The sequence below is a fragment of the Lycium barbarum genome, chromosome 4 (genome assembly GCF_019175385.1).
Source record: "Lycium barbarum isolate Lr01 chromosome 4, ASM1917538v2, whole genome shotgun sequence".
NCBI lineage: Eukaryota > Viridiplantae > Streptophyta > Magnoliopsida > Solanales > Solanaceae > Lycium > Lycium barbarum.
This window is the reverse complement of record NC_083340.1, coordinates 134637812-134655638: the sequence shown is the minus strand read 5'-3', so window position 1 is coordinate 134655638 and position 17827 is coordinate 134637812. Positions and strand designations below refer to the sequence as shown.

General features: G+C 34.6%; 1 long non-coding RNA gene across 2 annotated transcripts; it reads right to left on the bottom strand.

The window, feature by feature from the left end:
• Window positions 1–5524: 5524 nt before the first annotated feature.
• LOC132638630 (uncharacterized) lies at window positions 5525–10388 on the bottom strand. Of its 2 annotated transcripts, none has more exons than XR_009581834.1 (4): window positions 10123–10388; window positions 9192–9360; window positions 6507–6572; window positions 5525–5824 (listed from the first exon to the last, which is right to left on the bottom strand). It is a non-coding gene; the product is annotated as an uncharacterized LOC132638630 (long non-coding RNA). The 2 variants fall into 2 exon arrangements; XR_009581835.1 differs by having other exon boundaries at window positions 9250–9360.
• Window positions 10389–17827: the final 7439 nt, after the last annotated feature.

Here is a 17827-nt window from a genome sequence, read left to right as displayed (position 1 = left end):
CTGCTTGGCAGGCTGCCATGCTTAAGGAATTTCAGGCTTTAGAAGCCAATGACACTTGGGATATTGTGAACTTACCACCACACAAAAAGGCCATACCATGCAAATGGGTCTACAAGATTAAGCACAAATCAGATGGGAGCATTGAAAGATATAAAGCTCGGTTAGTCATTAGGGGTGATACTCAGAAAGCTGGAATTGACTATTCTGAGACCTTTTCTCCTGTTGTTAAATTTACCACCATCAAGTGTCTTCTGGCTCTTGCTGCAAAATTCTCTTGGACTATCTACCAAATGGATGTCAATAATGCCTTCTTGCATGGTGATCTCTCTGAAGAGGTTTATATGAAAATCCCTCCTGGCCTCACTGTGTCCCCTTCCTCTAATGCCTCTGGTCAGCTAGTATGCAGACTTAAGAAGTCCTTGTATGGATTAAAACAGGCCTCACGACAATGGTTTGCAAAGCTGTCCACTGCCCTTACCTCAAAGGGCTATGTTCCCAGTCTTAATGACTACTCTCTCTTCACTAAGAAATCTGGAGATTCTATTGTAATTCTTGTTGTTTATGTGGATGATATTCTATTAGTTGGTAATGACACCATTTAGATGGACTCTCTCAAATCATTTCTGGATGAGCAGTTCAAGATTAAGGACCTGGGCACTGTTCACTATTTTCTGGGACTTGAAGTCACCAAATGCCCCGAGGGCCTGTTTATTAACCAACACAAGTTCACCAGGGAACTACTTGATGAATATCATTGCTCCTCTGTTTCCCCTCTTCATTTGTCCACCAAACTCACCCCTACTTCTGGTGACCTCTTATCTGACCCTACGGCATATCGTAGATTGATTGGGAAACTTAATTTCTTACAACACACTAGACCTGATCTGTCCTTCTCCGTACAACATCTCAGCCAGTTCCTTAATGCTCCCAGATCTTCCCATTACTTGGCTGCCCTACATGTTCTTAAGTACTTGGCCAAAGACCCTGATAGAGACATTTTCCTTAATGCCTCCTCTGATCTTTCTCTCTCGGCCTACTCTGATTCTGACTGGGCTGCTTGCCCCATCTCTAGGAGGTCTGTCACTGGGTATTTCATTACACTAGGTGGTAGTCCTATCTCATGGAAGTCTAAGAAACAACCCACTGTCTCCTTGTCCTCTGCTGAAGCTGAATATCGAGCCTTAAGAATGACTGTGGCTGAAGTTGCTTGGCTAGTTCGTTTGTTCCATGACTTTGGCATCTCTATTACCTCTCCTGTTCCTGTTCACTGTGACAATCAGGCAGCCATCAGCATTGCCAGGAATCCAGTGGCTCATGAAAGGACTAAACATATTGAACTCGACTGTCACCTTGTACGGGAAAAACTTGTTGCTGGTCTCATTTCCCTGCATTACATCTCCACTCACTCTCAACTTGCTGATATATTGACTAAGTCCCTCACCGGTGTGTAACATCAAGCGATTTTGTCCAAGCTGGGTGTCTCTCCACCCTCCAGCTTGAAGGGGGGTGTTGAAGTCCAACAACATCAAAGACAGAGGCCCAACTCAGTACAAGGCCTGTTCATTTAATTTAATTTGTAGCCACATTTTTAAAGATGTATAAATAGGACTAGAATTGTATTTTGTACACATTTTGCAAATGTAATTCTCGGATCAGTTTATGAACGAAGATCCCTAATTCATTTCTCTCTCACTTCTAGGGTTTCCACCCTACAAATCTCTTCAGATTTCATCTTCATTTCATTTTTCTTCCGTAAATTAACAGGATTACCTAGAAATTGTTTACAACTTATGTAACTGTAAATGTATGTGATGCATAACTGGTAATACTCTTTTAATTTACTGTTCTCGTTCATCTGTAAGCATAAGTTGGCAGCACAGATAATAGATTATACGCCCGCCGTCCCATTTATGTGAAGATATTGGACACGGAATTTCAGAGGAAAAAAAATTGAAACCTGTAGTTTAAAAACACGCCTAAGAAATTTCTATGGTTCCAAATCATCTTTTTTTTTCCCATTCAGTGTCCCGTACCCGCATTGGGGCCCGACTGAATTCAAATTGCCGAGGAGTCTCACATTGGGGGGCAAGACACTCCCTACCTAGGGTGACTCCGTACCCAAGAGGTCTTGAACCTGAGACCTCTTGATTAAGGATGGAATAATACAAGTCATTATACCACAACCCTTGTTACAAATCATCTTATTAGGGGTAATGAGTCGTTTTAAATCAAATTGTTACTAAATATAAAAAGACGCCGTCTTTTAGGATTAAATAAAAAGAAAAGAGTGTTACATAAATTAAGAGGAAGTATATCATAATTTTCAAATTCTTTTAGTTTTAATTGCCTCAGTCCAAACAGTGATTTGCACCATATTATAATTTCAGTTTCATTACAAAATGGTATATGTGCTCCCTGTTCCTGCGTATGCTAACCCGTTAGTCAAAATGTTGTACAATCGGATAAAAACTTCTTTTTTTTTGCACGGATTGCCCTTCATTTGGGGTCGTCTTTAATTTTTGCCCTTTAAATTGGTGGTCTTTAAGTATTGCTCTTCGCCTAACACCCTAAGGTGGTGAGTTCGAACTCCAGCTCAGTTAAAAAAGAAAAAAAAAATCGCAAGCCAAAATTTCACCTGCCTGAGGCAGAATTTGCATGGGCAGAAATTCTGCCTGTGCCCATGCAAATTCTGCCAGAAGGGCAAATTTTAAAGACCACCATTTTGAGGGGTAAAAATTAAAGACCACCTCCAGCGAAGGGCAATCCTGCAAATTGCCCTAAAAACTTTAAACTGAATGAGTTTAATAAGGTTTTAAGTTTCTTGAAAAATGGAGTCGAAGTTTAATATCTACACTACTTTTCAGTTTTTTTCACACACAATATGGTCTATGTTGAAAGTGAATATGGTTTCAATTGAACTGAAACCCCAACAATCTAACTCTGCGTCCGAATACAAGTAAGAATACAAGTAAGACTATTCTTCAAAGTTACTAGTAGAAGATAGAATATGAATCATGGGCGGAGCCACCTTAGGCGAAGGGTGGTCAAGTGCACACCCTTTGCCGGAAAATTACGCGGTGTACATAGGTTAAATATTAGCGATTATGTGTATATATTTAATTTTGCACACCCTTAACACAAGTGAGAACAAAATTTGCACACCCTTCCCCAAGTTCCTTGCTCCGCCACTGATATGAATCCCCTGAAGCTGCTTCAAAGTTGAACAGACTCATATATCCAGTCACTTGTATATAATTTTATGTGTAAAGAGAAAGACAGTGACATATATAGGGTGTGTTTGGAAAGGAGGAAATTATTCTACAAAAACTGTTTTAATTAAAATTTGCCTAACTCAATCCTAATAGCTAACTCATGAGGGTAGAATTGCCCAAGTTCATATAAGAAGACCACTCATCCCTTAAACCACCGACGTGGTACTCTTCAACACCCCAACTCACGCCCAAGGCTAAACATCTGGTGTGTGGGCAATTTAATATTGGGAGCCCGACATCATGAAACAATCATTGGATGGGCTCTGCTTTGATACCATGCAATTCAAGAAAGGGCAACTTACATTAATAACTACCTTTTAGGAGCAATTAACCATCCATCACTACCTTTTTCATATTCACAATTCGTAGCTACATTAGGCTTTTCATTGTATTTGATGTATTTCAGTGTATTTAAATACACTGTTCAGTTGTATCCACTGTATACAAGACAACAAGCCAATACATATGAGATACAAGACATATGAGTCAAATACATATGAGATATAAGATAGATGAGTCAAATACACATAACAAAATACACTCAGATACAAGAAGAAGAAGAAGAAGCTAGCCAAATACATTCAGATACAAGACAAGAAGCCAAATACATATGAGATACAAGACATATGAGCCAAATGCACTCAAATACACTCAGATACAAGGAGAAGAAGCTGTGAAAAATATGTAAGAAAAATAATTTAATGTGGTCAGCTAGGTTCGAACCTGCGAGGGGGCAGAGGCAGAGCCCACACTCAATAACCACTCCAGCTACAACCGCTTAATGTATCATGTAGCTATGAAATGAAAATGTAGCTACGAAATGTAATTGTTAAAAAAGGTAGTTATTAATTAATATTAATAATTACCTCTTAGAAGAAGCTGCAACAAGTAATTTTTCCTTCAAGAAATGTATCTTGAGCCTAACTTAACCCCAAAAGCTAGCCCACGAGGGAATGATTGCCCATGTCCATATAAGGAGACCAGACATCCGTTAAACCGCCGATGTGGTACTTTGCAACACTTTCCTAATCGGAAAAATAAGTTTCATAGGTGACATTCCATTGTGATTATCTTCTCACCACGCCACATGCCCATCCCTACCCCCTCCTAGCTCCATTCGCCCTCATCACCTGTAGATACGAACGGAGAGGGATAACCAGTTAATCAATTAAATAACATGAAATCATTATGTTTCATTAGAGGTATGAGAAAGGATTGGGGGCAATGAAGTAAATAAAGGAGTTGGATTTTTTGAGCTATTCCAACCACTGCGGAATGTGATTTCAATAGCCAAATAAAAAATGAATATATACCGCAAAAGAGTTATATTTTCCTAAATTATACACAAATATTATTGAAATTGTTGGGTGTGTGAACAAAGTCTCACATTAATAGTTTAAAAATTGGGAAGCCACATATAAGGTGTAGGATCTCTTAAAGGTGTGAGGCTTTTTGAGAAAAACTGTACGGATTTGGCCTAAAACAAATAATATCACACCATGTTAAGAGTATCTTTGAGCGGATTCAGCCTAACAACTGGTATTAGAGGCCAGGTTCTGTGCCATGAGTATCACGAAGACAAATGATGGCGTAGGGCTCGGTTTACTTCCCCTTATGAATTTAGAGATGGACACATACTAAACGAAGTTAGTGACAGGCTTCAATTGCCATAAATATTCAGACGATACACTACTAAAAATTCCTGATTTACCTATGGAATTTACCGAGGGACATCCATCGATAACCAGGATTTATCGAGAGACGCCATCGATACTAGGCTTGTAGGTACTTTGACCCTTGGTAAATAATACCGATGGAGACCCTCACACATCCCTCGGTACTTCCCTTCCCTCATATTCATGCAAAATTAAATATACCAAGGGACGCCCCTCGGTACTTAAAAAATATATATAATATTGATATATATTTACCGAGGGACATCCATCGATATATTAATGTTAATTAAATTAAAAAATTTAAATACACCGAGGGACAACCCTCGATCAATATAAATATTTAACAATTATATTTTTCATTTACTGAGGAATGTCCATCGGTAAGGTAAATTCAAAGTACTTGGATATTTGAAAATTAATGAGGGATGTCCCTCGGTAACTTGAAAATCTGAGATTTGTAGTTACACTTGTTACCGAGGGACTCTATCGGTAAGTCCCTCAGTATTTCTGATATTATTTTGGCAAGCAATACCTATTTTTTACCGCACCACCTGCTATATAAAAGATTTCAATAGAAACAGAAAAAAAGCCAATAATAGCCATCAAAACAATAATAAAAATACTCTGAAATGATTCAAGCATTAAAATTAAGCCAACAAACATCGTAATTATCCAACCAACTTCGACGTTATGCAAAATATATCAAAAGCATCCCACTAGACTTCAAACGATCCAAAATAACAGAAGTTTGAAAAAAATAACAATTGACACCTAATACTCCATTTCTGCCTCTCGATGCTGTCTATTCTCCTGATCCTCATCGTCTCCATGCTTCTGGTCACCTCACCTCTACATCCTCTCCAGATTATATCGATTCTACACGAAAAGTAAACTTTAGAATATAAACAAACGGTATAAAAGAAATTCTGAAAAGGGAAAAAAACAATACAAGATAACTTCATTTTACTTGAGTAGCTTTTTAGTAAGCTGCCCAGCCGATGTTCGGATGGGCAGAATCTCCAAGGTTTCAGAATATTTGAATCTTAAACCAAGGTGTCATGTAAGATAAATCTTGTTTTCACTTGTCAACATATATTTTCAAAGCAGATTTATGTCAATGTGAATAAGACTAATATAAGTATGAAATGTCCAAGCTTCAAAGGTATTAACCTGCAATCTCTTTCTATCTTGCCACACATATTTGCAGAGTCAATAGAAAAGGCCCTTATACATCTCAGGTGAAAAAAGTAAGTCTATGAGTATTTCGTGGTATAAGCATGTTATTAGGTAGGTATAAGAAGTGAATGTCTTGAAATACACAGTTTTGCATCTGTTTTCAATTTGATAGTGCAAAAAGAAACTGAGAAGTGATAATCAGAAAATGTATGCCATTGCAGTTTTACATTTGATTTCAATTTGAGAAAGTAGGTAAGACTAAGTGACAGTTAACAAATACATTTGTCCTTCAGCAAACATTAATAGACAAGGTTCACTTTTATGGATCAGGGAGGTAAGAAATGATAGCCAAAATCATCGATAAATGGCAGAAAAGTATTACCAAAAATCAAACATTGCTCTAGTTTGCCTCAACACCAAGACGAGGAGATAATCTAGGAAGTACCTCCTGCACAATACATTCAATGACGACAATTAATATTTCAACATTTCCTAATTTGCTATAAACATCGTTATATAAATGAAAGAATAACTGCACGAAATAAACCACAAGTTCAGAGGGTAGAGGATGTATAGCCTATGGCAGCTTCTATTCTTTAGAAGAGCTTACAGTTCATACAAGGCTTGTCATAACGTGTCCATTTTCAAGTTTTCCCATAGTCTTTTTCTTTTCCTATTCCCTCGCCTTACTAGACACAAATAGTCTTGTCTATTGGAACTAAATAAGCAAAAGCCAAATCACCGGTTTGATAAAATTCTAACATGCCTTAACAATCAGAAGAGAAATATATGGCTAACGATGCGTGATGCATCAATCAACAAATATTTCAGGTTTTACAGCTGCATAATAAATTCAACAATTCTGACATAAGAAACAAATCCTTGCTCTTAAGCTTACTTCTTCAATTGAATTCCTTAAAAACAATTTCTAATAAGAAACCTTCATCAACCCTATTTATTACTCCCTCCGATTCAAAATAAGCATCCACCTAACCTTTAGCACACCCCTTAAGAAAATACTAACTCCGAAAAGAATAGATTGTTTTGACTAAACTACCCTTAATTGAAATTTGCATTTTACTATTAACTTGACACATTGGGATATAGTCACTTAACACTTAAATAAGTGCAACTCTGGAAAAATAAAGTTAATTCTTTCTTGATTATGCAAATGGACACTTATTTTGGACCAAAATAAGAAGGCAAAGTGGACACTTATCATGAGCCGGAGGGAGTATAAACCAAAAGTTCCAGAAAATCACTAACATCGTTATATGGATTAGATAGTGGTAGAAATGACAAGTTAATGGTTAACTAAGGTGCTGGGATAACTAAGTTTACAAAAATATGCTACTGCTTAAGCTTTTTGGTTGGGAAAGAGAGCTTTCCCCTTGAATAGTATCCTAATTACAGCTACACCCAAATCTCTCATAACACTGAAAAAGATGAATAGTATCCTAATTACAGCTACACTCAAATCTCTCATAACACTAAAAAGCATGAAACTTTTTCTTATCCTTTAATATACCATAGCTTTTAGATCAATACATATCCGTTTAGTCAACACAGGATACCATCATAGATTAGCCATGATTAACAGAATGGTAGAGAAACCAACAATTATGATTATGGGGCTAAAGGAAGACGTTTCTAGCAACTAGATATATATGTCAATACTCAATGGTCATTATATAAGAGAATTAATCCACTAATTATGCCTCACTTTCAAACTATTGTTGCTGGGGTGCGTGAATCATCCTACCATTTTGGTCCAATTCATTCAATGCTAGAGATTTTGTAATAAATTAGAAATTCTCTTAATCTTATACTTATACCTATACTAACTTACAAGTCTCTAATCAGACTAAAAAGACTCCTGACAAGCACTGGATTTCATGCAATTGTAACAACAAATCTAAGCGTCAACGTTCACCAGTTAGCATTATCAAATATTTGCCTGGATTCCAATAGGTTTAAATCTCTTAAGACAACTTTTATCCATGTGATCTAAATAGGTGCTTCCTTTCAACATTGTTAGCCTTGGTGAAAAACACGTCCAGCTTTGTCGTGTAGTGTAACACTTATCCAGTAGGCTCGGTTTTTGACAGAGATATGCAAACAATTTCGCTTTCCGTGATTCATGTCAGCTTCTCTATTGTTAGTATATTTTATAGTAACTTATTAGCTTTTTTACTTCTTAATCTGACACATCTGCTTATAATGTTATTTTTGATAAGATTTTAATTTATTTAATGTTTATTATTAAATATGTGCTTCCTTTCAATAAGTGTGCAATTCGCTTCTCGGTTAAAGCCCTGATACCCTTGTCTCCTTTTTGCTATTTTCACTCTAACAAGCACTGGTGGAGAGTTTTATTTATGTTCCCCATTAATTCTCTGATATTGACAGAGACTGCTTCTCAAACAAGTTAAAAAATTGCAGAACCAAAGTCTCCCCAGAGACGGGCACCTGAAATTCTGAATAACTTCCAAGTTCATGGCATCTCCCACTCTTCCATCACAACACACTACTTTCCCTCCTCTGATATATGACCAAACTTCACAACTTCATGCAAGTTGCAACAAGACCACCAGATTTAGCACTGATGTGGCATTAATGGATTAATGCCAAACAAACAGAGGATTGGATACAATGCCGCAGATGTTATACTATATGAAGCAACCTAAATCGGTTGGTGAATAACATCCAACTCTAACCTATGTAGATCTCCAAACCCTCTAAGTTTGATCCATGCCTGCGACTCTATGATGCTAAAAGTAGACAAGGTAGACTTAAGATCATATGCGGAAGTTATCTTAAAATACCTACAATATGTTGGAATCAATGCAGATTAACCTGTAATCTCTTGCTATCTTGCCACATATATTTGCAAAGTCAGTAGAAAAGGCCCGTATACATCTCAGGCGAAAAAAGTAAGTCAATGAGTATTTCGTGGTATAAGCATGCTGTTAGGTAAGTATAAGAAGTGAGCGTCTTGAAATACACAGTTTTGCATCTGTTTTCAATTTGATATAGCAAAATATAGAAGTAGAGTCTTAACTCTTACCAGGAACCATAAAATAATATTACTAGCCAAATATATTCCAAGTAAGTTTAGAGCATACATAGGTATCCTCTGCCCATGGCGAGACCCAAACTTCTTTTCCGTCTTCGATTTTCGTATGGGTCTTCTTCCATACCTTATGACGGGTGGGTGGTCTACCAAGAGAAACTTCCTGCAAATGAAATAAACAAAGTTAATGTTGTTTAAGTCATTATTTGTATTTGCTAGCATCTAAATGCTGAAATACATACCAATTTTCCAACGGCAAGAACTCTAACGGAAAGATGCTGAAAATTAAGCAACCACAATTTGCAAATTAAGCAACTACAATTTGCAACAAAATTTATAGTTTATGGGTTAATTAATAACATAGTCACATATCTTAAATATTATGTTGACTATGTTTAGTTGTAAAGTGAATTCCTAAAATTTCAGAAACTTAGAAGGATCTCCATAATTTGCAACCAATTTTTCATAATCCAAATGAGGGGGAAAAGTGCCATAGTCGTGAATAGACAAAAAATTGGAAATATTAATTTCCTCAAACAAAGATAAGTCCCAAAAAAATGAAAACTTTAGACACAGACAACAAGAAATTTCGATTATATACATTCAGTATAACAAAAAATGCCCTAAAGAACAAAACAGTTTGCATTTCAAACCCAGAAAAAAATCAAAAAAAGAACTATGCGATTGGAAACCTTAATCTCCCAAACAAAAAATAAATCACAAAAAGATGCAAACTTAAGACACAAACATCTGAAATTTCACGTATTTACATTAATAAGAAAAATGCCCTAAAAACACGAGAATTAGATATTCAAAATAAAAAGGCAGAAAAGGATTATCTAACACAGTTAAGATCAAATAAATTTCAATTCCGAACAAAGTAGATAGAATTTCAGGGTATATTTCGCTATTAGGAAAATTATACCTGGTGTGGATTGATAGAAAAGGGTTTGGGGGAAGATCTCAAAGAAAAGCTCCTAGATACCAATTGAATATGTTGCAACTTCAATCTTAGCTTCCCTCTGTTCGTAGTCTTGTCTTTTTTCAGTTCTTTTTGTGAAAATGGAATGGATCAGTGAAGAAGAGTGGAAAGGTTTTTGCGGAAAAAGAAGTGGAAAAACCTAAGTTGAAAAGATGCCCTCTTTCTTTTTGCTGAAATTTTTGGCGTTTTGATTTTCCCGCTTTTGTTCTTTTCCCTTTTAAGTTTTCTCTCAGTTTTTTTTTTGCTCTAAGTATATAGCATTAAAAAAACCTCGTATAATCTTGGAGATAATAAGTAAATATTTTTTTAAAATTTAGATAATAACTGTAAAATTATGTAGAAAAGTTACGAAAAACTCAATTTAAATATTTATAATTTAAATCAGAACCGCTTTAGATGGAACAACCAGTTGAATAAAAATTTAACTTAACAAAATATATTTTATACTCCCTCCGGATCAAAAAAAGAGTCCACTTATCCATTTGCATACCTCTTAAGAAAACACTAACTCCTAGACAAAAATAGGTAATTTGATTAAATTACCGCTAATTAAATAAGCATTGAATTTGATCATACAACACTTAATAGGGGAAAATATAGAAAAACATGGTTAATGTTTTTTTTTGATTTGATAAGTGGACTCTTTTTTTTATCCGGATGGAGTATTTGTTAAGATAAAATTGAGATTCTTTTAATAAAAGATGAATTTATCCTAAAAGAGTGAAAAATAATAATTATTATTTTGAAAATGTCAAATCAAGTTCTCTCCAAACACCAAAAGAATCACTAAGGTCTCATTTGTTTTTATTAAAATTAAGACGTCAAAATCTGAATGAACGTCTGAATATTAAGATTTGCATTAAGAATTATATGTCTAAATCTAAATACACATATGAATACTAAGATGTTGTATTAAGGTCTCAATACCACATTATCAAGAGTTAAGACTTAAGACTGTTTGTTTTCCGACATCTGAATGTGTAAAGTATTCTTTATTTTTAAAAATTAGTATGAAATTTAATACAATACAAAGTTAATCTAATGTGTTATTAAAATAAAATTAAAAATATTATATGAAGGTTGGTGGTAGCAATGACTAGTTGTGGTGTTGTGGGTGTTAATTGAAGATGGTGTCGGCTAATGGTGGTATTGTGGGTAGTAGCTAGTGGTAATGAATGTCGGTAGTAGAAGTTGATGGTAGTGATTGGTGGTGGTGATTGATAGTGATAGCTAATAGTGGTGGTAAATAATGACGGTAATTGACGATATACAGTGGTGAATGGTGACGGTGATTGACAATATATAGTGGTGACTGATGGTGGTGACTGTAGGTAGTCATGAACGATGCTTATTGTAGAAACGGTGGTTAGTGGTGGTGATTGTAAATAGTGACTAGTGACAACGTACGTTGATTGTAGTAATTGACAATGGCAGTGGTTGTGAGTAGAGATAGTTAATAATGGTGGGCGATGATGATAATTTATAATGATGGGGGATGCCGTAGCGGTAGCGATGATTAAAGGGAGGAAGGGTTGAGCTGTCATCTTTATAGAATTTTTTAATTGACATGTTAATGATTTAAGACTGTTACAGATCTTTAATAATCATTCAGACTCATTAAGTGGTTGTAACATGATAGAATATCACAAATACAATTTCAATTACTGTAAATATTGACGTAAGACTAATCAATCAATAATATTTCTTAAAAGATACCAATGATTGACTGTTACTTAGTGTATTTATCAATTTATAAGTTACAATAATATTACTTAAAAATACCACTAATATACTTCTACCTTTTCCCAGAAAACGTTTTCACTTTATTTGAAAATCAACGTTTGGCCATGAAAATTCCAAGTTGCATTTAGAATTTGAAAAACACCTAGAAACATGTTTTTCACTTTTTCCACTTTCAATACATTCAAACAACCAAATATTCTTTGCAAAACCCTAACCAAACAAAACTCTATCTTTAACTCCAACTTCAAAATTTCAAATAATGTGAAAAATATTTGGTTTTCATGGCCAAATGCCAACTTAGTACAATAAATAAGTGGTACTACTAAATTTTCTTACGGTAAGTCTATAACGGTGATGTAACTGAAAAAGGAAAAAATAAACCTTTAAACAATTACCGAGGGACTTATCAATTGACACCTCGCTATTATTTGTTTAAAAAATATAAAATATTTATTTATTAAATACTCAATTTTACATAATTAAATATACCGAGAGACGTCCCTCGGTACTTTAAAACAGAAAACTCAAAATAATTATATCTATTTTATCGAGAGACTCCCTCGGTACATTTTATTTAATTTCATTTACTTTCTATTAATATACTGATGGTGTCCCTCGGTACAGGAAAAAAGAAATTCAAAATATTTGTATTTATATTACCGAGGGTCTCTCTCAGAAATTTTAATTGTTTTTATTATGTACCGAGAGAGTTCCTCGATATAGTCAAATAAATGTTGACTGTAAAAAATTCATATAATTTACCGAGGGACGTCCCTCGGTATTTTTAAGAAATAATTAAAAATTAAGATATTTGACTTTTCCGAGGTACACCATGGCAAAGTCCCTCGGAATAGCTACATAGAATTTGTCCCTCGGTAAGCCCACGTAGGTAAATAGCTAGTTTTTAGTAGTGATATGAGTAGCACACAGTGCATCTCGGAAGTTGATTCGTGGAGATTCTGGTAATGAGCCACATAAAATTTAGTTTGAGGGGAAGATCCGTTAATCGTGGTGATGGGTCACATGAAACTTAGTTCGAGGGGGAAATTGTTGGCGTGCGAACAAAGTTTCACATTGGTTGTTGAAAAGAAATTGGAAACTACATATAAGGTGTGAGGACTTTTTGAAAAAATTGTGCAAGCTTGGTCCAAAACGGACAATACCACAACATATATTAAGAGTATCTTTTGGCTGATTAAGCTCAACAAAGATGATATTTTCTACTCCAAAATAAGTAAGAAAAACATTTTTGATCATGCCAAACACACCCATATAGGAGCTACACTGGCCACGATGATTTTTTTTTTTTTTTTGGGGGGGGGGGGGGGGGTGCGTAGGGCATAGGAGGGGGTATTTGGTGTGTGCGCTGGCGGCGGCAATCATGCGTTAAAGGTCAAATGAAGATGGCGACCCTTCGATGTCTCACTGGGGGATTTTCCGCATCACAAGTACTCGTGACGAAGGCCAATAGCTGACTCGAAGCTCACTCATAATTATCAAAATATTATAGTACAGATTTGGAACTAATGTCCAAGAATCTTTACATGTTCGAAGGTACTAGGTTGAATTAATTATACAACTTCAAGTTATATATATTTAGAATTTAAATTTAGTGCACGTTTGGCCATAAGAATTATTTACTTTATTTTGAAAAAAAAAATCACTCTTTTTCGGAATAAGCGTTTGACCATGAAAATTTCAAATATAACTTGAAGTTGTATTCCGGATTTCAAAAATAAGAAAAACTTGTTTTTAAAAAACAAATCACTTTTTTCACAAAACAACTACATTTCAACAAAATATATAATTTCAATAATTATGGCCAAACACAACTCCAACTCCAAAATTCCAAAAAAAGTGATTTTTTTTTTGTTTCTATGGCCAAACGCCTACTTAATAAGTTTGATTTTAAAGATTTTTAGCATTAAACTCGTTGTAATAATAAAATCATGGTTTAAATCAGGGACAGAGCTGGCATTCCAATTACGGATTCGACAGAACCAGTAACTTTAGCGTAGACTCTGTATTTGTGTTTAAAAATTCACTTAATATGTATGAATAATTTATCAAGAACGTAACCCATTAACTTTCTTGTTTAAGAATATATTATCCATAAATTCAACATTCTAGCACCGCCTCTTATCAGATCTAATATTTGTTGAGATTTTAGCATATTTTTATATATAGATTTATACTCCGTGCAAGGGCGGAACTAAAAGCCTGGTTATGGGTTTGGCCAAGCCTAGTAATTATTGCTCAAATTATGTATAATTTGTATTAAGCAATTTATTATATAAGTGTAAATATTAAATTTATAGTTCCACTTAAAATCTTCATTCTAAAATTTGACCTATAAAGTTAAAATCCTAATCCGCCTCTGGCTTTGTGTCAAAAGATATGAATTTAGGTGACCCTCGCTGTAGTTCATATGTCGTCAGATATTTGCTGTAAGTCATTATCTTCAAATACAACCAAAATGTACTACGTAATGCAAATTGATTAATGAAATAAAGACACGTGCTTGGGCACTTCCAGTTTTGTATAATGTCCATAAATAGCTACACTGCGTTATACTCTATTAACTAGTGTAAAGCATTATAATCTATGAAAATGTCTCAAGGAAAAATATTTCTTTGTGTAATTATTCTGTTGATTATGATGCAATGTGCAGATCAAGCTCGAATTCTAGAGCAGAAAAAAAGGTTAACTGAACCTTTTCGAGTCCTTTTTGAGAGAAAGAAAGTTGATAAGAGCCAAGAAAGTAAGTACAAGCTCATGAGGAATAGTCCTGGTGGTCCTGATCCCCAGCATCATTAATTCCAAGAATTCCTTTTTAATTACTCTTAATCTTATTATTACTTGTTTAGTGGTTGTAATGAATAAAAACAACATTTGAAGTACATCTCCCTAGTAGCATGAAAAAACTCTCCTACTTCGGGTTTTTATCATTTTACGTGACATGTTTTTATTTTAATTAATTTGTTCCACAAAGAATGACGTAGATTGAAAGGTAATATTGAGCCAAATCTCAAAAGGCCAAATAACTAAGGTACATATCAAAATCAGCAATATATCATTAATAACACACGCCATAATAATCAGCAAAAACTTACCCGTACCGATGCTTATACTAAGTAAATACATGCATGTCATGTGTTTGAATATGAAGTTCTTTTACTTAAGAGAAAAGACATCATTTAACCCCTGAACTTAGCATGAAAACTCACTTTAGCAACTAAATTTAAGTTATATTTATATACCCCCTTAACAACTTTCATTTCAATTATTTTCCACCCTAAAAAAATAATACCACTCTCACAATGTGAGGTGTATTACACTCGCGCCATGTCATTACCACATCGTTGCAACGTCGTTGCCACGTCATTACCATGTCAAAATTTACCAACACTTCATTTTTTATTTTCCTTTTATTATTTTTTCTCTTTCTCTTTCTTCTTCTTCTCCCTTTTCTCTTTCTTTTTCTTTCTCCTCATCCTCACCCTACTTGTAGCAACCACTACGCCGCTGCTGCTGTCACCGCCGCCACCACCGCAAAAAAAAAAATTATTATTATTATTATTATTTATTTTTATTTTATTATATTTTCTCTTTCTTCTTCCTTCTCCTCATCCTCACCACACACCACCATAACCACCGCCTCCTTAAATCAACCCAACTGAAAAATCCCATCTTTGTCATCTTCATCTTCCTCCTTATCCTTGTCATTCAAACCTCCATTATCATCAACAAAAAATACCATCTTCAATTTTTTTATTGATACCAATTCGAATTTCAGTCCAAAATTAGCAAAATATCAACATGACTCGAAAATCTTTGTCACTGGAAAAGAGACCGTTTTATCAGCTTCGTTCGCCGAAAACAACAATTTTGACACAAAAAGTTCAGAATTCTCTCAATTGCTGTTGGCGGGTCTGTTGATGGTATACTCAGCCGCAAAAATCTTTGACCCATTTAAAAACCAAATCGTTTGAACCCTAGGGATTGCTAGAAAAAGAAAGGAAAAAAATTAGAAAAAGAAGAACAGAAGATGACAGCAGCTATGGCGATTAGAGGATGGGAAAGAAGAAGAAGAAGAAGGATGAGACCCCAGTGATGTTGTTATTGTTGTTTAATTTGCCTATTAGCTAATTAGTTGTTGTTGTTTAATTTGTTGATTAGCGAGATTCTTGTTATTTTTCTTGAACTGTGGCATGCACGAGTTAGCATATGTTTGAAGATTGAAAAGTAATATTGAGCCAAATCTCAAAAGGCCAAATAACTAAGGTACATATCAAAATCAGCAATATATCATTAATAACACACGCCATAATAATCAGTAAAAACTTACCCGTATCGGTGCTTATACTAAGAAAATACGTGCATGTCATCAGTGGTGGAGCCAGAATTTTCATCCGGGGGTTCAAAAATTCTAAAAGGTAAATACACGAAGAAGTCAGGGGTTCAACATCTACTATATATACATAACAAAATAATTTTAACTTTGAAAATACACTGTAATTTTTCGCCGAGGGGGTGCGGATGAACCCCCTAGAGCCAATGTGGCTCCACCCCTGCAAGTCATGTGTTTGAATATAAAGTTCTTTTACTTAATTACTCATGACTAAGAGATATTTTTACTTCATTAAATTATTTAATTATGATAAATTGTATTGATTTATTATAAATATCCGGTACGAATAAGATTTTACCAAAATAATCCACTAGTGATGATTAAGTATATATACATCATGACTGTTAATTACGAGTCCTTTTCTGTCCCATTATAGTTCAGTTTACTGATGATAGCTTATTTAAAGTTAAGGGTGTACGGACTAAACACTAAATTGCATTACGTTAATAAAAACATGCTTAATGACCTTTTAACTAGTTTGCTCCAGCTCTTTGGATCTGAAGGAGCAGTAATTTAGAAATATATACATAAGGCCAGCGTAAGCAACTACTCCCTCCGATCCATTTTACTTGTCATGCTTTTTCTTGCACGCCCTTTAGAAAAATATTAACTAAAACGATAATTTTAGAATATTCTTATTTATTCGTTAATCTCAATTTAATGTTATTCTTTTTTTCACCACACTAATATCTCTCCATATTTCTTACGTAGGAGTAAAGGGGAAAATTAATTTTACCTCTGTCCCAATTTATGTGGCACCATTTGACTTGACACGGAGTTTAAGAAAGAAAGAAAGACTTTTGAAATGTGTGGTCCAAAATAAGACTTATATAAATGTGTGGCTGTAAATCATTTCATAAAGTTAAATTGTTTCTAACTATAGAAAGATGACATTCTTTTTGGGACAGACCAAAAATAAAATGAAGCCACATAAATTGGGACAGAAGAGTAGTAATTAATTATCTTGAATTTCTAAAATGACAACTATTTTGAATCATTTATTTTTAATAAGGACGACAAGTAAAATAAACCGGAGGAAATACTGTTTTTTATCTTCAGCCACACTGGACGAAAAGTACAGCCAAAGCTGATCCTGTTTACATATTCAAATACAGGAACTGGTTCGTGGTCCTAGAAAAAACGTTGGATGTCTTGAAGCAATTTTTCTTTTTAATAATTTGGAGTCGACTTAGTTCGCACACACCTCGATTTAGTCACTGAATACTTGCTACCATTTCATCAATACATAGATCGAAGAACTTTATAATTTTGACTTTTGAGCAATTTATAAAAGAGAAAGTCAAAGAAGATTAATTCCATCTCGTACTAATGATTGCACACTGCCATTCCCCCACTTAGAAAGTTTTGTTCCGGGTTGGAAGATCGTGTTATCCAAAAACTGAATAAATGGTGTCAATAAGTGATGCTCAACTAGCTATCTGGTTTGATAAATACCAGAATCAATCGATTAAGAGTTCATCAAAGTTCATTTAG